Below are 12,102 nucleotides of genomic sequence, written 5' to 3' on the forward strand. Positions count from 1 at the left end.
AAATTAAAGCTTTTTTTAAGGTGAATTCATTTTATTTTATTTTGAATTTATTTTCCCAAGTTTATTTTATTGAAAATAAAATAAATATTTGATTTGAAAAATCATTTTATGAGTGTATTTGATTTGAAAAGTCATTTATTTTAATGTGTTAATCGATTTGAAAAATCGATTTAAAAATCGAAAACTTGTTTTAAACACGTGTTTTGGAGCTCGATTATAGCTCGGTTTTTGAGCCCGTTTTCTTTGCGAGTTGGCACGAATATCGAGTACACTAACCAACCTAAGCCTCTACCCATCCAACCCCAGTTCGAACCCCATAACCATGGCCCAAATCCCGTCCCAAACATCTCCCCAACAGCCCGCACAAAAGCACGAGCAGCCCCCTGTTTTGCAGCTCAAACCCGAGTCCAAAACCCGCTCCAAATACCACCAAAACCCGTGACCATTAACCCTAAACTATACCCTAATATCCTACCCATATTACCTTACCTTAATCACCAAGAAAACCCCCCATACGAACCCTAGAAAACCCACCAAAGCTGCTGGACAGCAGCTATGCACGAACAGGCCCGTCTGCCTCTCCTCCCTTTTACCCTACTTTAACTCCTTATAAATACCACCCCTTCACCATACATTCATTCCTCTAAGTTCTACATACATCCTACCTTCACTCACAAGCTTTAAACCTCAGAAAAAAAACCCTAATTGCCTCTCAAAAACCTTCCACAAAACCGACATCCAAACTGAAACAGTTTGTGTGTCCTCTCCGAAAAACAATTCGTTCCTCCTTCAAACCTCCATCAAAACTCAAGTTTCTTGTTCCTAATTAACCATATAACATCCATCTACACATTAGATAAAGATTTACGAGCCAAATTGCCCTTGAGAGTACACGAAATCCCTCGAAAAATAGAGTGTTAACACTCTGTTTTTGTGATTTTGTTCTGTCTGTCCAGTTCTGTTTGTGCTCGTTTTTCGTCTTGATAACTCAAAACGATCAGGGGTTGCTTTAATATCTCTGTTCTCCTCTCTTTCTAGTTTTCAAAACATCTTTTAAATCGAATTTTCATCGTGAAACGAGAGAGAAATCGCTGTTTGAAAGTTGCTGTCCAGATTCGATAAAAAACGCGTGTTTGCTTTGTTTCTTCGTCGACGACGGCCTCTCGAGATAAAATCTACCATCGATTATGACCCAAGACGGTGTCAACGATACATGTAGGTTGAGGGTGCATCAAATCCTCCTCTTTCTCCCTTTTATTTCGTTTTTTTATGTTTGTTTTTTATAGTTTGTTTTTATTCGTTTATCGTTTTTGTTTATCGATTGTTTAATTAACTATGAAACTAGTTTAGTCCGAGTATGAGTTAAAGTACCACCGTGAACACCCGCGTTGACTTGAGATGGGAAAGAAACCGCTACATCAGTCGGTCGTACACCCCCGTCTCATTTACATATCCTCGTGTTCAAGGTAGGACATAAATAATACGAACTTCTAACTTCGCTCCTCGTTTTTGACCCTTTGTTTGTTTCGGCCAATTCGACACACCCTAGGACCGTTTTCATGTTAATATGACCTCTGATTGTTAACATATAACTCGTTTAGATGATATTAGATCAGTTTAATAACCTAATTAGACACTTTAGGGTACATCGACATAGCTTTTAAAACCAATTAACAATTCTGTAACTTAATTGAATACATCTCTCTCTTTCACATAATTTCTCGCTAGTATAAGAGTGCGTGATTAGCACCTTCTTATTAACACTCGATGAGTTAATTTAATTATCGAACTTGACCTAATTTGACCCCTTAGGCCGTGTAGAATACACCTTTGCGCGACATCCTTCCAATCGATCAACGTTGTTTCTAACTCGTTTTCTAACTTGTTTCCTATCCCGTTTCGCAATCATCTATCTAACCTAATGAATCTAACCTAAGGATTAGGGTATGCTAGATCGTGTAGGCCGTGTTTGGCCGTGTCCTTGTAGTCCCTTTTCTCGTTGTTTTCTCATCTTTATCTCGTTATTTCGTATCTTGTAATTACTTTGTTTATCGAGTCGTGTTTGGTAGTTTGTTTGTAATTTTCAAGTTAGTTTTCTCTTATCGAGTCAAAACCTTTTTCAAAAACCTTAGTCTTGTTTGGTTAGATGGTTGTGCCCTAATGCATGTAAGAGCGTAGTAAATCGCATGTTGTTTAAAGCAACATGGCCCGATTTATGCTAATAAATGCTTTGGTGTGTGACCCAATGTCTAATTCGATAAGATTAAGTGAAAGCACACATTACGAGGAGTGACCCAAGGCCGTGAGTCATGTAAGCCGTAGGCCACCCCTTTGTGCACGTTTTTCTAGGCCGAATGGCCGTGTAATGTGTCATATACGGTGTTGTATATAGCAATTGTATTTAGATCGAGTTGTATCTCTAAATTCTCGTTGTGTCGGCATGAAATGCCTGGGTTGTAATAGGGTAGATCCCAACGGCTCCCCCATTCCCCCTTAAGCCTTGTTTGCTTTGTTTTGTATGTTGTTAGATCAATCAACCCACATGCTAAATTACAACTTTGACAAAGTTAGTTTAGTTGCATCTAAATCGATATAGAAACTTCACATGTTAGGGTTTTGAAAACGATGTTTGCATATCATATATCGTAGTAGCTATGACCTTGTTTGAAATCCGACACTTGACTTAGTAGAGGCCGTTATTGACGGGCGGGGTTAGGTGTCCTTATGGGCTTCCTAACACGTATCCTCACCCCTTACTCAAGATCTATGGTTTGTGGATCCGTCTAAATACCATTGGATTACGAGAGTCATTCAAATCAAGTGATATAGGGTACAAGTCTTTATCTTTAATCACTCGTAGTCGATTGGCTTTATGCTTTTCGATGAAAGGTGTAAAGTTGACTTGAACGGTTCCAAGTTCCCAAAAAACTTGGTGGCGACTCTAATTTGTCTTAATTCGATTCGAAAGAACCTCGAGTCAATTATGCCTAGTGTGGATCCCGCGGACGAAGTTCCCGAGGGCCTTTTCCACAGTTTGGCGACTCCGCTGGGGAAAAGAGGACTAGTTACACTTTGTTTCTAGGGTCTTTTCCTCCGAGGTGAAACTTGAAAAGAAAGTGTTGGAAAGTAAAACATTACTCATAGTGCTACGATTCATGCATAAACCCTTAAGGATTTTCCCGGGCCGTCCCAGCGTTTCTTTGTGATGCGTGGGGGGCGACGTCCCACTATGCTAGGAAGCTGCACATTGCTCGCTTCCACTTCACCTCGCGTGGTTCTTGATGGTGGGGACGCTCTTCTAGGTACTTTACCTTAAGGCTCTTGCTCTATAAGACCGCAAAAGGATGGAGGGCATAGACCTTCTTGTAGAAGACTTGCCGAGACTTAGAGATGTCTAGGAACATACATCCTTATAACATGAGAATGACAATGTGCAAGTTGTTTTCCCGAGTCTTTTCAAAATTTTCCATGTCCATTTCAAAACCGAACTTTTGAACAACTTACTTTCAAAATTAGCATGGTTTTAAAAACGCGGAATGCTGCCCAAATAGGACTAGAAATTTCGGCCAAAACAAGCTTTTATAGCCGGCATGCTGCCCATTTCAAATCTCATTTTTCAAATCGATCATTCATTTTTCAAAATCAATCCAAAATGCCTCTCGAACCTCAACCAAGCATGAAATGCGTCGAGTCGTGTCCGGGTCATGGCCGTGTTAGGCCGGGTGTGTTTCGTTCTAAGAGTCTAGAACATGACCCTGTTGGGTCACCTAAGCTCACCTCCTTGGCTTTGAGTCATGTTGGTCGACCATTTGGTCTAGGATACTCCACAGACATGTCCAAGCTAGGCCCTTTAGGACATTTCACCCGAGCCTAAGGACTATGTTGGTCCAATCACGGGTTTAGTCACACCGAGTCCAGTTTAGAATCGAGCTATGACAGCTTGAGTCATGTCGTCTTGTCGAGTCTAAAATGAATCAAGGTCTAAATCCAACCGTGAGTCGAACCCTTTGGTTAGTCAGCCTCAAGTCGAGTCTGTGTTTAAGTCAAGTTGGTGTCGTGTCCTTAAGTGTGCAGGGGCTCTTACATTCGAATATTCACTCAGTTTGGGGTTTTCTTGTAGAAAGGCCGCAAAAAACCCGACGTCAAGCAATGGAAGATGCTGTTAACAAACTCACTGAGGCCGTGAACCTCATGATGACCAGAATGGATGCGATCGAATCCAAGCTGGGTGAATATTCCTCTTCATCTACCCCACCTCTAACTGATCTGGAGAAACGGTTCAAGTTCATTGAAGACCGTCTGAAACTCTCCCAGGGGAAGAACATCCACTATGAAAATGCTAGGGCCTATGCCCCAGTTCAGGATAAGTTGCCCACGAACATGGTACTCACTGACATCCCAAAGTTCAAGGGCACCGAAGATCCAGTCCACCATGTTAAGGCCTATAAAGGGTACTTAGCATTGAACGGAGTGTCTGCTGACATGCTCTCTGAAATTTTTGCTCAATCTCTGGATGAACACCCGAAGGCGTGGTTCTACAATCTGAACCTAAAGAACTTCCCTACTTTCGAAGATATCACGGTGGAGTTTTGTAAGCACTATGCTGATAATGTCGAGATTCAAACCAACATAAGAACATTGGAGGTGATGACACAGAAAGACAAAGAAGGCTTTTTGAATTCCTTGCAAGATGGCACTGAAAGCGTGAAATTAGCCAAGAAGCCTGACGAAGTTGAAATGGTAGATAAGTTCGTAAAGAATCTACGACCTATTTACCGCAATGCTCTGAAATACCAGAATTTGGGCTCTTTCAAAGAATTGATAAGAATCGGGATAAAGGTAGAAGATGATGTCATAAGGGCAGAGGCTGAAAAGACGAAAGGGTACCAAGGGGCCTCATCGTCTAGGACCAAAGCCCCAGCAACGACCCATTTGGATGAAGCCATCAATCTCTTAGAAGGGCAATCGAAGAAGCCGCAGCGCCAAGCTCCGAGGGCATTCACCGATATCGGATGCACTTATACATACGCTCTCCAAAGGCTCATAGCCCAAGGAAAGCTGAAGCCTATTGGTCCAACTCCGGACCCTCCCGCTGATCAACAAGGTAAATGGTATAAACCAAATCCCCACCGTGCCTTTCATCAAGGGAAAGGCCATGATATCTTGAAAGGTGCTATCGATGAAGCACGAAATCAAGACATGATCGAGAATGGAACACTCCCGATCCCAACTGTTAAACCCAATAACATCACCAATCCATTTGGCGATCACACTAACTTTGTTTATGTCGAAGACAATGTCGATTATTCTCATCTTATCCGCCCATGTCACTTGAAAGGGGTGTTTATCGGGAAAATATTTGTGGATTGCTGTGAATCCTTGCCAAACCCGAAGAATGAAATTCAAGTCGGGAGTCTTGCTCTAGAATGTACTCCTCTCGTTAACGAAGTTAATAAAAGACAATTCGATTCACCGACCTTCATCATTGGCGTAGATCCTCAGAGGACTACCTTAGGATGGAGGCAGACCATCAAAGGGATCAAGGACTAGAACCGAGCATCTAAGCTGACAGCTGAACAAGAGAAAGCTCAAGACCAGATTTGAAAATTATGAGTCGGGATCTGTTTTCTTATCTTAGTCGAGTCGAGTCTAGAACTTTCTTTTTTTGAATTTGAGTCGTTTGTTCCGCGATGACCTAGGATGTGTCCTAGGAATCGTTTCTTCGAGTCTGTTAAGCATTTGTCATTCCAATAAAAAGTTGCCGTTTCATTTCCAAATATGTCTTGTTTCCAATCCTCAATCATTCCGAAACATGATAAAATGCACAACACACTCAAAGGCATCCCTGGGGTAGAAATATGTCCTGTTTCAAAATGTAAGGTACACTAGGATCCCGTGTTTGATTCCTTTACCTATTCCATGTCTGGTGGTAGAAAACCTCCATCTGAACCAATGTTTGTGACAAGCTTTTAGATGATTCTATGACAAACCCGGACTAGCTCCTTGTTTCCCCTATCAATGATGGAAGGCAAGCTTTTTCCCCAACAAAATCATCCCATCTCGAAGAGAGAAGATATCAACCCGTTCTAACAAGGAATTGTTAGTTCCTACCCAAATTAGTTGGCGAAGCCCAGTTTTCAAGGTGTATCCATTTATGACTAAGAGAATGAATAGAAGATCATTTTCAAAAACAGAAAAAAATGAAAAAATGAAAAAATGAAAAATTGGAAAAATGAAAAAAAAATGAAAAAAATGAAAAAAAAAAAGAAAAATGAAAAAAGATGAAAGAAAAAGAAAAAAGAAAAAAAGATGTTAAAGTCATTGCAGAACGCTTTTGGTTGAATGTCGAAGTTACGGAAGCCAGAAGTCAAGTCAAGTACCCATAGTTGAAGTTCAATGGGCGAAGCCCAAAAGCTTAACTAGTAACCTCTTTACCCCTAAGTCCTTCCTGAGACAGTTACAAAGGGATAGTCGGGAATTTTGAGAAATATTCCGCTTGTGTTGTTACACCCAGCCTTTAGGGTCCAGACATGGAAATTTGAACCCACGTCATTTTTCAACCCATTTGCACTCGTGGTTCATCAAACCCGAGACACCCATTCCAACCACATCAGCAGCCATAGCCCTTGGCCTTAGCACCACAAAACAAACCTTCAAAATGATGGTTAACCATTCCAACTTGTTATTACCAAGCTCCACATCCCAAAAGATCCAAGCCTTTTACACCTAACCCCAAACACGGGATTTAACGGTACCTTACATGCTAGAATGGGATACGACATGATACCTTAGGTGAAACCTTCGAGTGTGTACACACAATCAAAATGCCATGTTTATGCACCATGATCGAACTACGTCGGATTTGATTTCGCTCCACGCGAATACGTAGGCAGTCCTTCAGAATAAGGGATTCAATCCATCCATCATCCAAGTTGTCATCTTGTCGGTTTCTTACGGGTTTTAACCAAGTCCAAATGAAGCCACCTTTGTTTGAGTCGGTCTTAGCACTCGATGTAGGCTAGGATAAGGATATAGATTCAGATGAATAGTATCAAGTCTCAGAATGAGCTTTATCGAACGGTTTAGGCAAAGATGCCGAGTCATATAGATGTAGGTTTGTGTTGGGAACAGAAAATATGAAAAACCCGCTGAAAAGAAAGAAGGCGTGGAAGAAAAATAGTAAAAGCCCGCTGAAAAGAAAGAAGGCGGTGGCAAGAAATGATGAAAACTCGCTGAAAAGAAAGGAGGCGAGGAGAAGAGTGACAGAATGTTCCCAACAAGAGTGATGTGTGATGTCTAAGTGTTCTCATAAAATCAGTCTGTGTTTAGTGCCTGGGCGAAGCCAATGTTGTTGCTCCGTGAGTTTAATCCACCTTGTCAATGCCAAGTGATCTTGATTCCCATGTGCCCTTGGGAGCACGCCCATGCCATACGATATCTCCGTCCCAAGTTCGACGACCTTGTGATTCCCATTTGCCATCTTTTGGCGCCAGAATGGCCAATTTACATTTCTACCCCCAACAAGTCAATAATTGAATTAAAACCCGTGCACACTTACGGTTTTATTTTCCTTTTTTTGTTTTACGGTAGCGGGCTATGCCCACGTTGTTTACGAGTCATACAGAGTGTCTGTGTCGTATTTCATGCTCACCCATCAAGGTTCGATTTCAAAAATTTCAAAATTTCAAAAACTTTTTGCGAATTGTGGATAGATGATCCAGGTAGTAGAATCTTTGCGGGTCGATGGCCCAATCATTCAAAATTCAAGATTCAATTTTTGAAGGGTCGAGGGCCAACATTTCTACGTGATGATAAATTCAAATTTCGGGTCGATGACCCAATTATTCAAAATTTCCAAATTCAATTTTTGGGTCGACGACCCAATCTTTCAAATGATCTAATTTTAGGATCGATGATCCAAATGTGCTTATGTGATGATTATTGCTAGTACGTTTTTGTGTTTCAAATGTAGCAGGATATGCTTCAACTGGGGGCTCTAAAGTCTTCGACTTTAGAGCCATTGCAAACTGGGGGCTCTGAAGCCGTTGGCTTCAGAGACCATTATCAAGATGTAAAGGATGACATCCACCAAGAATTCAATTCAATACAAGAGTATGAAATGGAGGAATTCCTTAGCTGAAAGCAAATGATGAAAGCGGCGGCAACCTCCTCGGAAAGTCCCGTCCCATTTGGACACTGCCCGTGAGATGATAAATTTTGGGCAAATGTCAGCAGATGATGAATTTCGGACAAGTGCCAGCCGATGATAAACTTTGGGCATGTGTCAGCAGCTGCCGAACTACGACGCGGGTTTGATTCCGTTAGAAACGGATACGTAGGCGCCTAAGGATAAGGCTCAACTCACCATATATGCAATTTTATGGGTCGACGACCAACGACGATAATTTGACACAACAGAAGCAAGAGTCAATCCCCAACGAAGTTTCAGGTATGATCTCTTCTTATGGCTGGCGAGCTTATATACGCAAGTCTAATGGACTATAAACGACCCGAAGAATCCTCAGGTCGAGAGGGACTGGGTATACTTTGACTTTCGCCTTGTCCAAGCCTCGGTCAAAGTGGGGGCTCAGAGATACCCGTATCCGTCGATATTGGAATTTATAGAGAACCCGACAAACACCCGATGATGATAGGACACATGTATTCTATTAGTTGTCATTGTCATTATTTGGGTTCGTTTTACGATGTAGAATGAGCGTTGTCGACGGAGTATTTTATTAATTTAAATGATATTTAAATTAAAGCTTTTTTTAAGGTGAATTCATTTTATTTTATTTTGAATTTATTTTCCCAAGTTTATTTTATTGAAAATAAAATAAATATTTGATTTGAAAAATCATTTTATGAGTGTATTTGATTTGAAAAGTCATTTATTTTAATGTGTTAATCGATTTGAAAAATCGATTTAAAAATCGAAAACTTGTTTTAAACACGTGTTTTGGAGCTCGATTATAGCTCGGTTTTTGAGCCCGTTTTCTTTGCGAGTTGGCACGAATATCGAGTACACTAACCAACCTAAGCCTCTACCCATCCAACCCCAGTTCGAACCCCATAACCATGGCCCAAATCCCGTCCCAAACATCTCCCCAACAGCCCGCACAAAAGCACGAGCAGCCCCCTGTTTTGCAGCTCAAACCCGAGTCCAAAACCCGCTCCAAATACCACCAAAACCCGTGCCCATTAAACCTAACCCATACCCTAATATCCTACCCATATTACCTTACCATAATCACCAAGAAAACCCCCCATACGAACCCTAGAAAACCCACCAAAGCTGCTGGACAGCAGCTATGCACGAACAGGCCCGTCTGCCTCTCCTCTCTTTTACCCTACTTTAACTCCTTATAAATACCACCCCTTCACCATACATTCATTCCTCTAAGTTCTACATACATCCTACCTTCACTCACAAGCTTTAAACCTCAGAAACAAACCCTAATTGCCTCTCAAAAACCTTCCACAAAACCGACATCCAAACTGAAACAGTTTGTGTGTCCTCTCCGAAAAACAATTCGTTCCTCCTTCAAACCTCCATCAAAACTCGAGTTTCTTGTTCCTAATTAACCATATAACATCCATCTACACATTAGACAAAGATTTACGAGCCAAATTGCCCTTGAGAGTACACGAAATCCCTCGAAAAACTGAGTGTTATACACTCTGTTTTCGCGGTTTGTTCCTGTCTGTCCAGTTCTATTTGTGCTCGTTTTTCGTGCCCAATAACTCAAAACGAGCAGGGGTTGCTTTAAGATCTATGTTCTCCTCTCTTTCTAGTTTTCAAAACATCTTTTAAATCGAATTTTCATCGTGAAACGAGAGAGAAATCGCTGTTTGAAAGTTGCTGTCCAGATTCGATAAAAAACGCGTAGTCGATTGGCTTTATGTTTTTCGATGAAAGGTGTAAAGTTGACTTGAACGGTTCCAAGTTCCCAAAAAACTTGGTGGCGACTCTAATTTGTCTTAATTCGAGTCGAAAGAACCTCGAGTCGATTATGCCTAGTGTGGATCCCGCGGACGCAGTTCCCGTCAGCCTAGATGCTCATCCTTCCAAAAAGACTAGCGTTTCCCTGCATAAAACTCAAAAATGTAATTACTAATTTAGCCTTAGTTAACCTAATGAAGCTCTACTATATATATATACCCTATTTGTAAATAATCAAGGTAGAGGGTTTTTATTAGGTTAAGCCTCTACATTAGAAATTCCTCTTAGATTCAATTAGGAGTAGATTAGAATAGATTGCTCTTTAATCTTTCCACAAATTACACATTAATCTCTCTTTAATTATTGTTCAAGTTTGTTACTTTTGGACAATTGAAGATTATTGGGTTATTATTGGAGGATTGACAACCCTTCATCAATCAATCAAGTTTCTTCTATTATTCTTTGCTTTATTATTTGGAATCATCTCAAGTTTGGTATAATCCTTTTACCCTTTACTCTTTATTGTTTATTTCCTCATTCTCTTATCATGTTTACACTTGTTGTTATGATTGACACCATTAATGACATGTTCTCCATGATAATGAGTGAGTAGTTTCCTTAGCTAGGATTAGTGGATAATTAGGGGAAACCAACATGGGATTTAACATGCTTAATCTATTATGTTTTCATAATTAAATTGCTTGCTTGTTGTGATGTCAACTTTATGCACATGTTATGTTTGATGAAATGCTAAGCCTATGAATCCTTGCATTTACAACCATCTATGATCTATTCAACTTGACTCGTAAGATATAAACCAACTCGAGTCTTGTTAGACCATGCATAAGAAGTGATTAGGAGGAAAGTAAGTCGACTTGTAGGTGTTGTACAATCTAATCGATTCGGCTCCGGGACCCAACTCTTCCTAAGAACCGTAAGACATAAACCAACTCGGTTCCTTTATAACATTAATTGCTTGCAACTTTGTAAACATGTTTGTATGATCAACCCCCATGAATCCCCTATGACCCCATGACATCCTAGCACTTTTAGCCATTTGTTTACATTTCTTAGCTCATTGTTTGTTTTACTTTATCGCTTGCATTAGTCTAGAACACAACTACAAACCCCATCAATTGTGACATTAGCATAAATTGAGATAGATAGACTTAGAACCCAAAGCACACCGCCCCATGGATCGACCTCGACTTACCGCTAACTAGTAGTTTGTTGAGTATTATAAATGTGTTTTGATTGGGTGTACAACGACACGTTCACGATCAGGGGGCTTCTGAAAGCCTTGTTGAGTCTTATGTGGAGGGACATATGACAGCTGCTGGTGCGGATGAGGGCTAGGATTGAGCACATTTTCACTTGTCCACCTCAAATTGGATGGACTGCCCCTTGGTTATTATAATAGGAACCCCCTCCTTGCCTGTATTGTTGAAAGGCAAGGACATGTTCCTTCTCTATAAGACAGCCAACAGCAGTGTGACCGTCGTTGCTACCACACCTCTCACATGTAATGGTCTCCCCTCTAGTAAGCATATGGACCGTCTGAGGCTCCCCAGCAGAATATAACTCCAACTTATCAAATCTAGCATTCATAGCTTCTAGCTGAGCCACAACTTGCTTATCGACAGCATGAACTGTTCTAATACTATCCCTCGGGTTTCCATATTCAGCACTGTGGTTCGCCATCTCTTCAATAAGGGCCCATCCCTTATCATCGTCAGTATTCTCTTGGAATCTCCCATTAGATGACGCATCAAGTATGGCTCTGTGATCATCATACAGCCCATTGTAGAACTGGTTAGACAGAAACCACGGGTCAAAACCATGGTGAGGAAGAGACCTCACCAACTTCTTGAAACGGGACCATGCTTCATAGAGAGTCTCATCAAGTGCCTGCTTGAAACTCGTAATCTTTGCCCTCAGCTGATTGGTGCATTGTGGAGAGAAATATCTATTATAAAAAGCAAGAGCAAGGGTCTCCCACTTTATAACCCCTGCGGCCGTACGGTCCAAATAAGTCAATCACTCCTTGGCTGCATCAGTCAAAGAAAAAGGAAACAGAACTTCCTTAATCTTGTCTTGAGCTACCCCCTTTGTGGCGGGGATAGTAGAACAGTAGTCCGTAAAGACCTCCATATGCTTCC

General features: G+C 41.0%; 1 non-coding gene across 1 annotated transcript; it reads left to right on the forward strand.

Moving 5' to 3' along the window:
• The first annotated feature begins 11,777 nt into the window (after positions 1-11,777).
• On the forward strand, positions 11,778-11,883 carry LOC141593303 (small nucleolar RNA R71). Its single transcript, XR_012521397.1, has one exon. It is a non-coding gene; the product is annotated as a small nucleolar RNA R71 (small nucleolar RNA).
• Positions 11,884-12,102: the final 219 nt, after the last annotated feature.

Source organism: Silene latifolia, chromosome 7 (genome assembly GCF_048544455.1).
Source record: "Silene latifolia isolate original U9 population chromosome 7, ASM4854445v1, whole genome shotgun sequence".
NCBI classification, from domain to species: Eukaryota; Viridiplantae; Streptophyta; class Magnoliopsida; order Caryophyllales; family Caryophyllaceae; genus Silene; species Silene latifolia.